This window comes from Engystomops pustulosus, chromosome 5, assembly GCF_040894005.1.
Source record: "Engystomops pustulosus chromosome 5, aEngPut4.maternal, whole genome shotgun sequence".
NCBI classification, from domain to species: Eukaryota; Metazoa; Chordata; class Amphibia; order Anura; family Leptodactylidae; genus Engystomops; species Engystomops pustulosus.
The window spans coordinates 94,703,369-94,716,065 of NC_092415.1; the positions used below are offsets into that span (position 1 = coordinate 94,703,369).

The following is a 12,697-nucleotide window of genomic DNA, read 5'->3' on the forward strand; positions in this document are numbered from 1 at the left end:
TAGCATGTTAAAATCTACGACCCTCAAAGTTTAAGAGTGTGTGTAAACCTGAAATTGCTATCTTGTTGTTTTCTCTCATTTTTTTATATGTTTCTTATAGATTAATTTTAAAATGCAATAAACAAAGAAGGATTATTTTAACTGCGACTGTGGAGGTGCTGACCTACTTGTATATTTGACAAATGTTGGATTGAGCCGTGAACATACCCTTTATCTGGATGTTTCATGCACACAAGTGAAGTTGGGCCTAATTCATTAAAATGTATATTCTCTTGGTGATTTAAGGTGATTCTTATGATTAAAAAGATGAATTGGTTAGGCCACTGGGACTGTGCCCTATTAACCAAGTCATGATGTGGCCACTTTTAAGACATTAAGAAGTTCAAAGACATCAAGAAAGACCATTCTATAAACAGGTCAGCCGATTCAGCAGCATGGACACACCAAGGTGAAATAGTCCATACTGAATAACAGGTCTAGTGAACCATAAGTGAGAGCTCTCGAAAACTATCTCTAACAAATCCACACCCACATAAAGGCTTGTTGTCCCTTGTTAAGACCCGCGTGTCATTGGCTATGACAGAAGAAAAGATTTCAGGAGTAGGACCTACTCTGAACTTTGTGTCTTGGGCAGTGGCCGGTACACACCAAGGCTGTTGGTATGAGCCCTTGAAACAACATGTGTGCAAGCTGCAAAAAACAGAGGCTAGCAAAAACATTAATGTACAAGAGCCTGGATGTGCTTTATCAGATTTGGTCAAACAGTAAGAACAGTGATCCTAGAGCTAGACCATCCACCTCATATGCAGTCACTACTGTAACACTGAAGGCATGCATTGGTTTATTATATAGCAGAAGACTCACAGCTCTACTTTAGATTGACCTATATTACCAGCAGAATATAAATAAGCACTTCAATGTAAGGCTGACCACATTATATCCAATTGGTTTTAAAGTAATGAACATTGCCCCCACCCGGGCACAGATACAAGAATGGTGGGAAGAGAGAGCTACATCCTAACCTCAAATAACTACTTTCCATCATCTCAACTGGAGATGAAGCTGAATTGCCCTCCCTATTACAGACCTTTATTTTCATGGCTCCCAGGAACTGATCCACCACAATCATCATGATTAATCAGTGGAAGGAGGGAATGTAAAGCCATTAACCATTACCAGCGATGGGGTCTATTTCACTTTCACCTCTACAGTCACCTTGAAACATATGATCATTCTTGCTAAATATCACAGAGAATAATGTGTCCCTCGTCTGAGCCAAAGCATATACTGCACTAAACAGAGAGCTCCTGGAGAAGAGAGCATCCTGCCATCCTGCCAACCAGCTGCAAACATTACACCCAGATAACAGAATTAGCATGCTTGGGCAGATGTAAGTGCACACTCCCATCTTGTTACAGTAGCCAGCCGCTCTTATCTGTCCAAAGAGCAAGTAAAATTAGCTATGCCATGACCCTTTTAGAGTACAATTACCTTTATAAGGAAGATTTTTTTTACTTGTTAGCAGCTGCTATTGTTGAGCAGACACAACTCATCTCAATGTCAGTACAAGGCTGTTTCAGCATCAACTGGATTGCAAGGCAAGATTATATAGTTCTGAAAGGTAAATAGATCAAAGCTACTTACACTTGGCCAGCAAAGAGATCAGGTAACAGGGCAAGAGAAAGTATAACCCTATTGCCACAGGAGCAATAAATACATTACACTTCACTATGTAGTGCCGTCTTGGGCAGGTCTACAAATAAAAAAGGAGCCATTATCTGTAATAGATATATAGCCGGCCTGATCGGAGACACTGAGACGCTGGACAACATATAACAAGGCAGGCTATACCATTCTGTATGTCAGCTCTTTAATGGAATCAGCATTGTTGTATGATACGAGTACTAATGTAAATGTGTCACCATTTACCTATTACCATATCTAAGGCTTTTGTAGGTACATTCTAGTGTCATGACTAAGCAAGAAGTAAATGGAGCAGCTACCCCCCCCCCCCCCTCAGTCTGAATTTTATCTGCGCTGGAACACATTTCAGATGCTACAGTTGCCGTTCAATAGCGAAGCAAATCCTGCATTTAATCAGCAAGAATATTGATTCAGCATGCAGAACTTTCTGCCGAATTCTAATATGGCCACATGTTTTCCCTGAATAGTGCAAGGAAATGGGAAAGTGTAAATGGCAAACTAATAGCATTTCAAGCTCTGGCTGTTTAATTTCTGAAAGCTCTCTATTTGACTAATTTGGCTGCCCGCCAGGATAGCAGCCCAATGTCTGATAAGGCTCCTTTTGAACTGTGACAAAAAAAAGAGAGAGAGTGAGCGAGAGCAAGCTGAAAAAAAATAGGAGAACGCATCCGTGGCCTCTCATGCTCTAATGGTCTGTGTGTACAGTATGCAGGCAACAGTGTGAATGTACACATAGCTGCTGCAGCGCCTCCTCTACAGCAACGCAATACAATACGCTGATATCTGATTTTTAATATCTGATAAATAAAACTTCAGAATACTGTGCAAGTGCTTAGCAAACACATACTGCTGAAAATCTCATGTCCTGGCATAATTAGAAGTAACCCACATCCAAGGCAGTCAAATAAATGAAAGGGTCTCCTTTGATGGGAACAGACTTGGAGCAGAGAGAGGAGAATCACATTTCCCAAGGGAATAGGCATTTGCTTCAAAGAGAAATCAGACTGGAACATTAGTTCAGTCCCATAGGAGCCATGTGGGAGGAACTATAGTCACTTGCAGTGAGAAATCAACTTCCACTTAGTTCTTAATGACTAGTTTTTCTTATTTATTTCCACCTTATCCTACTAATCACCTTTATATTCCATACCACTGACACAATAGACAGTATGAACAATCCCAAATATCTGTAGGCAGTGTCTTTCTACCGCCTGCCTGCTGACAAAATGTGATGAGAGAAAATACTGCATATGTCAATTTGTTCCTAGGCATGTATGTATTTGACTGAGCTGATGGTTCCAAATTGGTTTTCCTGGAGGACCCAAAGGGACAGTACATTCCCTGGAGACATGGAAGCGTGCCCATTTCTTAAAGGACAATTGAAGACAGCAGAAAAGAGAAGGCAGCCGGTCCCATCGCTGCTGTAAGACTGCTGCCCTACTAAGTATGGATTGCATTGCACGTGAATCGATAGTTATTGTTGGAAGGCATGGTCCACACACAGTATTAAAGGAAAGCAGGGCCCAGCTCTGACTCTGCTGTCATTGTGTCCCACTTTTCACTTGAATACATAAAGAAAGCGTGGCATTGTGAGAGTTACCCGCCTGGCACAGATATGACGCCTCTTCCCCCTCACCGTAGAAGTATGTGCAGTGAGGTGTACAAATCAAATTAATGTCATTATCTAGTATTATCCCTGCGCCACTCACAGTCTATTTGTCTAGTTCAGACTTTCATGTGGCCGGTACAAGGCATGTTCTCAGGTACCGCCAGTGCAGCCCTGATACCTGCTCCTTTATTGTATTGTACATTCTGGGAGATGCTTCTCGCCAAATCCAAGTCTAATTGCTCTTTCTTTCAGCCTGCCACTCCATTATGTGACTGCTCCTCTTATTCTCCAATAGCAAAACATTATTATTCTTTCCAAGGAGGTCATACAAGTAGCGAGAGGAATCTCCACAGCAAAGGAAGCCGCAAACTAAAAAGCCAGTAATTGCAGACATCTCATAAATGTCACCTCTCCTATAGGAACAGGAAGATTTCCAGCTGGAGATTGCTTGTCAGCTTTGCCACCATTGACACTGTTCACATTGACAAACTTACATAAAAGTCAAGAGAGTCTTCAGGCCCTGATTGATACCACAGACATTATGTATCCATTCCCTGTCTAAGTGATATAAATATTATATGTACATACATAAATTTATAAAAATCATTTTGAATCAATATCTACATATATATTGCAGGAGATAACAAGCAATTATCCATACATATGCTGGGCAGCACCAGGTAAGATATTAGTTGTTATATATAGATATATTCCTTATCAGACACTTCCATAGGTAACTACCTGGGTATTCATGCTGATGCCCCTCAGACCCCTCCATGAGTCATCTGTCAGCTCCTCCTATAGCCCCTTCTATAGGAGTTATAGTATGATGAAAGTGTTTTCCCCGCTATGTGTGAGGTAGGTACCTGGTGCTCAGGTAGGTTACTAGCGGCCCCCACACCCTGATCAGACAGGACAGCTCCGCCAGCAGTGGAGGGCACACACAGGGCATCCCTCCAGAACATGCCAAGCAGCCAGCAACTTTCTGCACAGACAAGAGCAAGCAGGAGGGCAAGGACAGAGGAGGAGGAATGGTCCTTACCGGCCGGGGTGAGTCTCCTCAGTGCTGCGGTACCGCTGTCCCTCCTTCTCCTCCACAGCATCACTTGGAACTCAGGGAGAAGATTCCACGGGGCTGCCTAATAATGGGGGGAGAGGCAGAGCCTGAGCCCTCCCTGAGCTCTGCCGAGGCTGCAGCACTGCGCACCAAGGGGTTAAGCTCTGAGGGAAGCGGAGAACACACTGATGTGCAAGTGAATTCAGGGGGAGGGACGGAGGACGAGGCTTTTGTTAGAGAGCAGCTCACACTGGCACTTTATGTGTGCAAGCCTGACAGCAGGCAAGAAGGACACTGTCACAGAGGAGGGACCAGGTCAGGAGGACTGGCATGTCACCTCTGCTATACTCACTATTACTCTATTGATACTACTATTCACACCACTTACATTACTATAGTAATTGTTACTCATACCATTCCCTTTATTATCATCCTTATTATTACTACTATTACTAATATTACTACTATTCACACGTCATCCATCAGAACTATAGTAATTGTTACTCGCATCATTCCCTTTATTATCATCCCTATCATTACTACTATTGCTCTATTATTACTACGATTCACATGTCATCCATTACTATAGGAATTGTTACTCGTATCATTCCCTTTATTATCAACCCTATTATTAATACTATTACTATTATTATTACTATTCATATGTCATCATTAGCATGGTTTCTATCATCAATGAATTTATTTTCAGAACTATTATAATTGTTACTTGTATCATTCCCTTTATTATCATCCCTATTATTACTAGTATCACTATTTTAATTACCGCTATTAATAAACTAGCACAATTATTATTTTCACATTTTTTTCATGCCATATGAATATTACAACAGTTTCCACACAGATCTGTGCTGATTTTTTACACAGTGAGTAGATAAAATATCTTAGTCTCCGCTACTTTATGGAAATTCCACGTAGAAGTTCTGTAGGGCTTCTGTACAGAGCACTTTACAAGGAAACTTGGAAAAATAACTAGATACCACATCGCCTTTGTACTTTGTGTCAGTAAAGTCATAGAGTTTTGTAACATCTCAAAAACGTTTAATAAAAAAGTATTGTATTGCCGTATTCTGACATCCTTAACTTTTTCATACATTGGTGTATGCAGTAATTTTTTGCGAGATGGGAGGACATTTTCATTTATACCATTTGGATAACTCTACAACCTTTTGATCACTTTTTATTCGAATTATAATGGGAGACAGAACGGCAAAAAAGTATTATTTTGGCCATTTGGGAATTTTTTCACGTTCCGCCATTCGCCACATGGAATAATCATTTTTATATTTTGATAGATCAGGTATATTGGGGTATACCTAACATATTTGAGATTTTACTTATTTATATATAAAGCATGATTAGAATTTTTATCTTTTTAAAAATTTTTATTTTTACAATTATTTCAGACTCCTTAGGGTACTTGAGCCATAGGGAGTGTGATAGCTTATACAATATACTGCAATACAACTGTAATGCAGTACATTGTGAATGTACCACCTCTTTATTACAGAGGCCAAATAGAAATGCGCAAGTGACAGCAATGTGAGCCTTTTACAGACTCCCTACTGTCCATGGCATCCAATCAGCGCATTACCTTGGTGTCACTCATGTGCCAGCATTGGGTTCAGGTTAAGGTCCGCCACAGCTTCTTAGAGGTTGAATGCTGCAATGGGTACTAGTACTGATCACTGCAGCTAGGGGCAGGGTTCTGAGCTGTACAATACACCTGCTGTAAATGGAGAGGGCTAAGCCAATGAAGCTGCTCCATACATAAGCACAATTTCTACAGTGCTGCTTAATTATTATAGCTTTCCATTTGAGATCATGTGAAGAGCTGTTCTACAGTATTATACATTGGTGTGAAATTGTACTTCTTCATGCATACCTTACAGCAAGTAATTTTACATTGACCAGTTGTTAAGGAGTTGAAAAGGTTTTCTGGTTCCCTGAGCAATTTTTAATGGTAGTGATTTCATATCAAAATAGAAACCCTTCACTGGTCAGCTGTTTCAGCAGTCTCCAACTTCAGTAGCTATACATGGAATGTTCACTGTAAAGTGGCCATACTGGGGTACTGCAGCTCAGCTTCTATTCTTGTGAATGCCACAGTTGGTTATTACTTTTGCTCTGCTCTGTTTAGGAGCAGAACAATTAAAACAATGGTAATATTGGATGTGTTACATAAAAGACACCAAAAGTCAGCATGTAGCCTGTGTGGCCTCTACTTAGGTTCCTGTCATTTTGTCAAAGGAAAAGTCCTATATGCAGAATTATTTAAATAGTGATCTTGATTTTGTGCAGCTGTGTGAAAGTATTATTACTAGTACTATTTTATTTTTAATATGTGCTATAATTTCACAGCGTTATACATATTAAAGGGGTATTTCAGCCTAAAACATTCATCACCTATATTAAGTGGGAGTGAAACTACTGGAACCCATGCTTCCCATGGAAATAGGGAAAATTTTTGTTCTCTTTTTCATCCAACATCCATTTTGGTTTTACACTTTTTTTTTAAAAGGTCACTGCAGTAGTTAAGCAGAGGGACTATCAATCTATCTATCTATTAATATAATAAATATTTAATATATAATACATTTATTAATGCTAGAGGAAGGAATTATTAACACTGTGTCTATTTTTGCCGATGACACCAAGCTGTGTAGTGTAATACAGTCTATGGAGGATGTTCATAGGCTGCAAGGTGACTTGGACATGTTTGGTCATCCACTTTGCAAATGAGGTTCAATGTGGATAAATATAAGGTTATGCACCTGGGGGCTAATAATCCACAGGCAACATATGTCCTTGGGGGGAGTAAATCTGGGAGAGTCCCTTGTTGAGAAGGACCTGGGGGTAATAGAGGTACTAGGACCTGGGGGTAGTAGAGATACTAGAACCTGGGGGTACTAGTAGATCATAAATTGAATAACAGCATGTAATGTCAATCAGTTGTCTTATATTTTTCACGGTTCCTTGCTTACCACACTGTGATAGGCAGCCATAGATGTCTATGGGGGCCATGATCCTGGATCCTGGATCCTGTACGTTCTGTTCGTGAGGCCTAAAGCATAAAATATGTGTAAAATAACAAAATGTTACTGAATATATAGTAAGGAAAAATAAATTATCACTGTGTGCGTAGCTGATTAAAGTATTGAATTATTAAAATAATCATCTTAGCTTTTTTTAGTATTACAAACATTTTCAGTAGTTCTAAGTTCTTTAAAGGAAATTTACAACCAGGATCAAGGATGGTGAACCAAGCACACTAACATAGTGGTGTGTGCCCCCTGTGGCAGGATCTGCTCTTTTTTAACCCCTTACCGACATGTGATGTAATACTACGTCACATGCCGGGTGAGGGTGCATGGAGAGTGCTCACAGGCTGAACCCTCTCCATAGCCGGTAAGTCTTTGAGGCATATTGTAGCAAAGGCTTACCAGTAACACCTGCGATCGGTGCCTTGCCAAGGATCGTTGCTGCACCCTACGTCATAGGGGAGCGGCGATCCGTAGCCATGACAGCCTCGGGTCTTTGGAAGACTGCTTTGTGTTAACCCTTTCATTGCACTGTGCTATCAGCACATTGTAATGAATGTGGAGGAAAATACTGTAGTATGGCAGTATATGGTAGGATCGATCAGACAACCTAGGGTTAAAGTACCCTAGGGAGTCTGAAAAATAGTAAAAATTAAAAAAAAAAATGTGATCAAAAGTTCACAGCTTCTACACCTGCCTGTCCACACATGAACATATACAGATTTGTATCCACAGAAGTAAACATAGAAGCTTTCTATAGAATGACAGCACGCAGAGATCTAGAAAACTGTGAGATATTGATACAGAAAGTATATTAGAAAATTGTATAACTCTTCCTTATAAAGTCATATCAAATTTAAGCTGAAAATGGACAACCCCTTTAAGCTTCATATTGATTTTAAGAAAAAAAAGGCTTTACAATTATGCAAATGAGCCTGAGGGGCTCCAGGCTCCATAAACACCTATGGAGCTCAGAGCCTCTCAGGCTAATTTTTTTTTGTAAAAAAAACAGGGCATGAAAAGCTAAAAGAAGAGCAGATCCTGCCAGAGGGGGGCTTGATGCTCAGTTATTTACAATGTTTGATCCTGGTGCTAGATGTCCTTTAAATTATTTCAGATATTACTTGGATCTGACCAATAGAACAGGGGTCGCACCTGTCTGACACTGCTCCATTCAACTCTATAACACTGGCATATCAAGCTAAGTGCCGTATTCAATGTTGAAAGGAGTTGCAGACAACATAATATTGAGTGGTTATTTATGCTAAAAACTCAGCAGTTTCTCGTTATCATAGAGGTTGGACCCCTAGATTTTGGACCCCTACCAATTAGGTGCCAGAGTTGTGGAAATCAGATGCAGAGGGACATGAACTAAGTAAGCATTTCAGTGGCTCTTGGATCAAAAGATACACAACTTGCCATTGTGAACCATATGTGTAGCAGCTAGGCTTTGTCTCCTTAACCTGTCTTGTTGGTAGCATGAATAATGGACACTGAAGGATTTGTTGTTCATCTTTACTTCACCGTCTAATGATTACACTAAACATGACTTAGATAGAAGTATAAAGCTATAACACTACAAAAAGAGAGGGTGATCCAGGTTTATCTATTCTTATAATATCTGACTGGTTGCCTGATGCTCAGCAATTCTGAAACAGCCATACACAGAAAGCCATAAACAGAAAGATTTATATACACAATGTAGTTATCACAACTTGTTACAGCAGCCTGGCTCCCATTATTGTAAATAGGAGATGAGCTGCAACAGCCTGGCAGGGCTATTATGCAGTGTACAGACCTACCTGCTCCCAATCCAGGACATGGTGCAGTTCCAGCTAGATCATTAATATCAAATTCCTATTAAAAACAACCTTTAACAAACAGCTAGAGAGAGCTGCTGATGGAAGAGTGCCAGCGCCTTGTGGACTCCAATGCATTATTGTCTGTATTTGAACATGGCTGTCTGGCATGCTAAATGTAAACTTGGCTTTTCTTTGGATGGATTCTGAACAGCAGCTTAAATATCAGATATGTGAAGCTGTTTGGACAGCACGGAGAACCCGCACAAAACCTTTAATTATTTCTAGTATGTTTAGATCCTATCCTTGTAAGAGGTTCCTATCACCAAATGAAATCAGAATTCCCTTAGTAGTTTGTCTCTTTATATGTAACCAGAATATTATAACCAGAATAACTCAGATGGTATTTTCTAATTAGAAATTGCAGGTGTAGTGGCACATTGATAACCGTATTCACATGTGCATCTTTGAAGCTGAATGCAGCAAACAGCAAGGTTTCTTATGCAAATACAGGTACTGTCAACATATATAATCATGTAAAAGGTGTCTTTCTTCAAAGTTATATTGTTTATTCTATAGCCAGGATCCTTTATGCAGCACTGACCTTCAGCTGGGCATTAGTGCTTTAAAAATCAAGGTATGATATGCATCATCCAAGTTAGTAGGAGCTAAGAATACTGTCGACATCCTCAAGAAAGGCTACTTCCTGCAGGTGTGGACATGATCATTTGTGTTTTTTAGAGGTCGATGTAAAATGCATTTTCAGCATCCATTTCTTAGGTATGGCCAAAAATATAGAGCACGTGCAGGTTTTTAGCTGAATTTGGATGTTCAAGTTGCTTATGAAAGGATCTCTGTAAATGTGCCATTTGAAAGTCTGACCTGTGTTGAGGTTGTGTGAAGCTGGACGTAGTTCGCACTCATGTAGCATTCATCACCCACAGTGACCTCTCATTCTCTATAGCTGTGGGAGTACGAAGAGTTAGGCAGCAATTACAGCCAAAGCAATGGCAGTTTCATGCTGCACAGCTAAGGTCCATTGGCAAGGTTACATCATATTTTTTCCAACTCTTAAAGGCCACTGTCAGAGAAAAATAGATTTTTTCTGTTACTGCTTTATGTACTTGAGAAGAATATTTACAGCACACACTCAGTCACTGAACTAGCATTATAGTCATTTGTCCGCTGTAAACACTTACATTACAGAAGTGAAAACAATAAAGCTACATCCGTCTGCAGTACGCAGTGAGAAGACTCACTCACTCCAGGGGACATGTACGACTATGTAAAGCACAGGTACCGTATTTAGAAATGCTAAGAGGACACTTCTGGGCATTTCCTTTTAGCAATCATTGCTCACAATTATTCAGCTTCTGCTCCAATCAATAAATAAATAAGAGTGCTAATTTTATATGCCACTTAAAAAGGACCTGTCAGGTTGATTTGGCACACTAAACCAACTACGGGCGTGAGCTTTTAATAGATGCCCCTTTTATCATTTCTTCTTCACTACCCAGGATTTGCCAATGTTTCTGTATTGCACCATGTTTTGGTTCTTTGCTCCCCACAATATTGAAAACAGCTCTGAAATGCTTTAAAAGAACTGGGAGCAGTGTGTACACAGCACTGTGCCGTGTGTGCCCCTAAGAAGTGCACTGGGCACATTGCTGTGCATGTATTAAAATCTTATGTCTTCCCCAACACAGCCATGCTAAACATTCTTTATTGTTAATCCTGGCGGTAGTCTCACTTAAAAGCAGTTTTCTGGCAGAAAATTAAATAATTTCAAGCGTTATTGCGCAATTGCACCAATTTAACCTTTTAGTGACAGCCATTATCAGTTTGAAAGAGGGGTCCTATTGCAGCTGATGTATAAATCTCGATTTGTGCATATAACCCTTTAGACACACTTAGTGGTCTTCGCTTTGTCATCCATTAGCACCTACAGGAATGATTTCAAGGTTGTGATGTCATGTTAACCAGGGGCCCGTTGCAACACCCAGATCAGCCTTTAGCATCTTTTTAAAAAGCAGAGGTGCTGGACTTTCAATAAGGAGTTCAAATACATTATATTAAGCCAAAAACTGAAATTAATGGAAGTACAAAGAAAGTAAATCACAATCTATATGGGAAATATGCAAATATTTTCATACTTGGACAGTGATGGACACTTTGAGAACCCGGTGACGGACCAGCCGGCTTCCCGGATTTTGTTATTGGCATCTTTAGAGACTTGCAATATACATGTGTCGTGGTCTACCTGGACGAAATTCTGGTGTTCTCTCCGGATCTCAAGTCCCACCAGTCCCGTGTACGGCAAGTCCTCAGTCGTTTAAGGACCAATCACTTTTACGCCAAACTTGAGAATGGCAATTTCACCACCGGAGTCTTCCCTTCCTCGGCTATATTATCTCCCACATAGGCCTCCAGATGGGTCCTGCCAAGATGTCTGCTGTTCTTCAAAGGCCTCATACTGTAGGACTACGTTCAATACAGAGGTTCCTAGGGTTCACAAATTACTACAGGCAGTTTATTCCGCACTTCTCCTCCCTGGTATCTCCCATCGTGGCACTCATTAAGAAAGGCACCAATCCCGACTCTGGCCTCAGGCTGCTGAAGAGGCCTTCTCTAAATTAAAGACTGTCTTTGCCTCAGCCCCAGTACTCACAGAGAATAGATACAGAGAAGCCTTTCTACCTGGAAGTTGATGCCTCCTCAGTAGAAGCAAGAGCAGTGCTTACCCAGAAAAGACCTAAAGGCTGAACTCTCACTTGCAGTTTCTTTTCTAAGACTTTCTCCTTTGCTGAGTGAAATTACTCCATAGGCGATTGGTAACTAGTGGCGATAAAACTTGCCTTAAAAGAGTGGCGTTACCTTCTGGAGGTATCTCCTTTATCTCCAGACTGCACAGCGACTCAATCTGCAACAAGCCCGTAGATCACTCTTCCTTTCCCGTTTTAATTTCCTTATCCATTTCCATCCGGCTGAGAAGAACATCAAGGCTGACGCCCTCTCTCGTGACTCGGATTTCATTCGGAAAGAGCCGGCATGTTATACCTCCCGAGCGACTGGTTCTGGCCACTCCAGTGGACCTTTGACAGCTACCTCCTGGCAAGACCTACGGCCTGCTCTTCGGAAGAGGATTCTGAATTTGTGGATTCCTGCGCTTCCTGTGTCCGGAATATGCCCTCAAATCTCAAACCTGCTGGTCTTCTTCTCCTGTTGCTGACACCCAGCTGCCTGTGGACTCACGTGGCTATGGACTTTATCATGGACCTTCCACCTTCCTTAGGCAATACCATCATCTGGGTGGTAACTGACCGTTTTTTCCAAGATGTCCCATTTTGTTCCTTTGCCATGTCTGCCGTCTGCTCCATGCCTTGCTAGTCAGTTCTTCACAAGTTCTGGCTCCATGGACTTCCCCGGCACATCGTTTCTTATTGGTAGGTTCAGTTCGTCTTTAAATTCT

General features: G+C 40.9%; 1 protein-coding gene across 1 annotated transcript in view; it reads right to left on the reverse strand.

Moving 5' to 3' along the window:
• LOC140133094 (cadherin-6-like) overlaps positions 1 to 4,616 on the reverse strand; it is a 208,044-nt gene extending 203,428 nt beyond the window's left edge. The window contains exon 1 of the mRNA XM_072152741.1: positions 4,356 to 4,616. The gene's annotated coding sequence lies outside the window, so the exon portion shown is untranslated. The remainder of the gene's footprint in view (positions 1 to 4,355) is intronic.
• Between the last annotated feature and the right edge of the window lie 8,081 nt (positions 4,617 to 12,697).